Consider the following 4,433-nt stretch of genomic DNA (forward strand, 5'->3'; position numbering starts at 1 on the left):
ACTCTTTCCTTCCCTGGCACTCTGAAAGTGCTGGCACCTGGCAGCACAGGCACTGTGACCTTGGTCATGTTTACAGGAGGACTTGGCGGAAAGAATATCTCAGAGGAAGAGGCAAAATGAGAAATAAATAATTTGAGAAGAATTTCTCAAAGATTGATCACACGATCATTCAGAATATCACTGATTCCCTAAAAAAGAAAACAGATCTGATAGGTCTCATTTATCTGAACTTTTGTGAGGCATTTAATGTATTTCCCACATGGGAAACACTTGGTTAAATTGGGAAAGATGCAGCAGCTATGAGGTGGACAAGAGGGTGGCTTAAGGACAGCTGTCAGTAAGTTGTACGAAAGCAGGTATCTTGATCTTGACAGAGCTCAGTTAGCAAAGTTCTTCAAGGACTTGCCTCAGGACCAACACTTAGTATTTTTGTTTCACAGCCTCAAGACAATTGGGAATGGACGGATGAAATTTGCTGATGATGCAAAGGTGGCAGCTATTATGAATATGGAGGAGAATCCAAATTTTGTACAGCAGCTAATGACATCGAGTAAAACTACATTAAGACCATCATTTGAGGTCTTGTATGAAAAACAATTTAGACATTAGGAAATGAGTAGAAAAGCATTGGGCAGAGCAGTCAGCTGCAGATGACTGCAGATGTAATGTGTTTGGGAGGGTGGTGAATATCCTATAATGGACGAGGGAAGATCTTTTCATAAAACGTGAAGGAATACTAATGCCATTGTATTAAGCTCTCGTGAGGCCCCAAAATATTGTGTGTTCTCATATTCCCAAGTAAAATGACCTCAGACTAGAAAAGGCTTGTTACGGTTGACCCAAGGGATAGGAATCTTTTCTTAAGAGAAAGGGGTCTAAAATAGCTGGCCATGTTTAGCCTAGCAAAGTGAAAGTTGAGAGAGGATATGACTGATGTCTGCGTTAGTGGGAGAAATAATCGGGAGGAAAAGTACTTTTTAAGCAAAAGGCCAATTTGGCACAATAGCAAATGGGCGTAAAGTGAATACATTTAGGCTGGAAATTAGAAAAAGATACTTTATCATTGGAATAGCGTTCAGAATAATAGTGGCTGAAAACCTAATTGCTTTTAAAAGGGCACTCTGTACATTTAAGGAAAATATTGTTTGAAGCGGTGCCTACAATAGCAAGAGATCATACTTAATAACCGAGGAGGTCCTGTCTAGTCCTGCATTCCTAAATGTTAAGCTTTCACTTCTGAGATTCAGGTTTTGGAAGTAGGAAGGTGCGTATGTAACTCCATACTCCCAAAAGCTGGTGCTGAAAGAAAGAAGTACTGGAGACAAGGGCAGTGAGTGTTGCTAAGTGACCACCAGGTGCCGTCCCACATTCAGCCTTGCCCCACTTTCCCAGCCAGTGTTTCAGGTGATGCATTCTGATTTCTAGGCAGTCTTTTGGCACGTCCCCTCACTCACATGGGTTTCCTGTGAAAGTTCTGCTTGAACTCTGAGGAGCTCTGGTGGCAGGAGAGAAGATTGTCCCTGCTCTCTGTGGTTCTCAGAAGGAGCTGAGAGTGGTGGAAGGAGACCAGAGTTTGTTTTATCTTTCAGGCAGTCCTGACCCCATCATCCCTTCGCTCCACTTCAGAGTCCTTGTGGTGGTGGCTCCTGGCTTTATTGCCTGTGTTTGTTTGTCTTTGGCCATTATCTCAATACCTCCTTTCCTTCCATCTGTCTTTTTCTTCCAATTGGTCTCCATTACCCTCTGTTATTTCCCCCCATTCCTTATCTGTCGCCTTGTCTGGCAGTCAGTCCTTCCACGCTGTTTACCCAGTCGGCATATGGCACGCCTCAGTCATCAGTCACTCCAGCCACTGCCAGAAGAGCCTGGAAGGAGGTCTGGCTAATTGACCACATAGGAATTCCCCATTAATTCTCTTCCCATTCCTGTTCTTGCAAGAAAAGAATTGGAAGAGAACTTGGGCTTATGGGAAGGGGTTTTAAGCCTTTCCATTAGAGGTGCTTTAAACCTGTTTAAGTGGCACGGCCATCGATCAGATGCTGCCCTCAGAACTGCATGTGGGGTCTGTTATTCTTTACCTTGACCCGAGCCCGGCTAGAGAGGAATTCTCCAATTTCCTCTGCTTTCTCCCCATCCGGGCAGCAAAGGGGGAGAATGGGAGAGCCATTTAGCAGCTGAAGCTATGGTTACCTCCACGGGACGTTGATAGTAGGCGCTGCAGGGGGGCTGCGTGGTGCCGTGCTTACCTGCGATAACTGGTAGCATTCACATTCCCCAGCACAGCTACTACCCGCATGGGCCAGATGTTTTGAGCATCAGTTGCTTAAAACCAAGTCAGAGTGAACTCAGTCCCATGACATTAACTGAGAGGGATTGAGTTGCAGTGTTTTTCTAAAGGAACAAAGCCTAGGATTAGGAAGAATCATAATACTTTATAAAAACACATGCAAGGGCAAGGGAGGCACGAGTGGCCTGGGATTTGACGGAACCATAACCAAAAAGTGCTAACACAAGCTTATAACAAGCAGGCTGGCAACGTAGTGAGGATATAGTAAGTGTCTGGGGCTCACGAAATTCAGTTGTAGCTCTGTCAGGTTACAGTGCAGCAAGGATCCTTAAGTAACAGTGTGGTTGGTCCTCTGCAGTTGTCGTTTGATCCAAGACAAGTGCTTAACTCCCAGCCTGTAGCTGTTACATTGCACCGTGAGGGATTGCTTCAGTAAATTGAGCTCTGAGGAGCAGAACTAAAGCTTCTCTGTTTTAAGGACTCACTCCATTGACTTTCTTGGGACTGGATCAGCCTCCATGTGATTTACCCATTAAGCCAAATTGAATCTTCGCGAGCTGTTAAAAGCACTAGACATTAGTTAGACCAGGGGCAACCAGTTGTTGTAGAACTCTGACCTCTCGCTGCTGGTCCAGAACATAGTCGTAGGCAGAAGGTTTTCCTTGCAGTATGCTCAATTGCCTGAATCACCTACTCTTTGGCAAGTGAATGCAGAGAGCTGGGGAGCTTTCTTCTGTGTCAGTGAGTGAGGCAGAAGTCAAACCTCAGTGTACAGCTGCTTTCTTCAGCAGAGAACCTGGCTAGAAGACACATTGCCATATCCTTCAGAACATTCTAGTTTTTTCTCAAATTCCCTGACCTTCCCCACCAGATAGAGCTGGTGGTAATTTTGCAGCTAATGCCAAGCAGCTCTGCTTGGCACCTGAGCTGTGGCAGGGGCACTGCCCTGTAAATGTGCAGGACACAGGAGGGTTGTGGGAGAGCAGATGTGAGCCTGATGGTGAGAGCATGAGGAGGAAGAGCTGGGGGTGAAACTGCTGTACCACGGAGTCGCTGTGATTGCGTGGGGACGCCAGCTCTTCGCTTCGCAAACACAGTCAGTGCCTGTGCATGCTGACAAGACCGCATGTAGCGTGCAGTTTTGTGCCTGTCTCTGGATTCAGTGGAAATAACAAACCCAGCCTGCATTTTCAGTTTATTTTGAGCTTCGTTATTCCAGAATACTTTTCAGTACTTCTCTCCTCCCAGCTAGCGGGGCAAGGCAGGTTTACCGTTCACTGGCCTGAATTTTCAAGACTCTTTGCTAACTGCAGTGCCGTGTTCTCGGGGTTATACTGCACCTACAGCCCCTGCAGGCGCCTGAAAAAGTAGCTGAACGTACCTCGGAAAAGCCGGCTCCGAAAGCTTGCGTTTGCCGTTTGAAAGGCCGGCCCCTCTGGTGTCGCCAGTCCTGTTAGTGCAGGGAAATGTCTGGACACGAGATGGCGCCGGTTCGCAGTCAGGGCCCGCGGCTCAGCCCCGCTTCCCAAGGACGCCGCCTGGTAACGCCGGGAGCGGAGGAGAGCAGGGTGGAGGTGTTCCTCTTTCTCGCCACCACTGCCACCCCTGCTTGCTCCTTTCTGGAAACCAGTGACTCCTCTGGACACTGCCCCTGAACGAGCTCCGCTTAGCAGAGGCAGAGGGAAGAGGTGTGGGTCCGTGGATTTATTTCAAAAGGATGCAGATGTATCCCTACCATGATAGCATTGGTTCCTGGTGCAGACAGTAGGAAATGGGCAGGTTTCCAGGCGTTCCCTTTTCGAAGCTCCGAAGGGAAAAACGTGCAGTACCAGGGTGGTCCATGCGACTGGGGGAATTTCCAGAGTCCACACAGAGAAGACTCTCTCTTCTTTTCTGATCTTGACCCTGCTGTTGAGTCAGAAATCTGCCAGGGGGAAGGAAAGTGGGGTGGGGAAGTCATGTTTGGAGGCAACGTGACCAGAAGTAGATCTATTTAGGGAATAGGAACACAGCAGCTGCAACAGGAGGAAGAGGAGACTGGTGCTTTTTCTGAAGGGCAAAACAACAGAAATTGGGGGATAATCAAAGCAGTTATGGAAACATGATGAATTCATTGTAATTAAGCCAGCTGCCAGTGCAGCAGGAA

The 4,433-nt window shown here is 47.4% G+C and overlaps 1 protein-coding gene across 1 annotated transcript in view; it reads left to right on the forward strand.

Annotated features, from left to right (window-relative positions):
* Nucleotides 1-4,433, forward strand: part of LOC104496417 (protein Wnt-5b) — a gene marked incomplete at its 5' end in the record, with an annotated part of 8,904 nt that overhangs the window by 3,668 nt on the left and 803 nt on the right. The window lies entirely within an intron of this gene.

The sequence above is a fragment of the Buceros rhinoceros genome, unplaced genomic scaffold, assembly GCF_000710305.1.
Source record: "Buceros rhinoceros silvestris isolate BGI_N320 unplaced genomic scaffold, ASM71030v1 scaffold34857, whole genome shotgun sequence".
In the NCBI taxonomy this organism is placed as follows: domain Eukaryota; kingdom Metazoa; phylum Chordata; class Aves; order Bucerotiformes; family Bucerotidae; genus Buceros; species Buceros rhinoceros.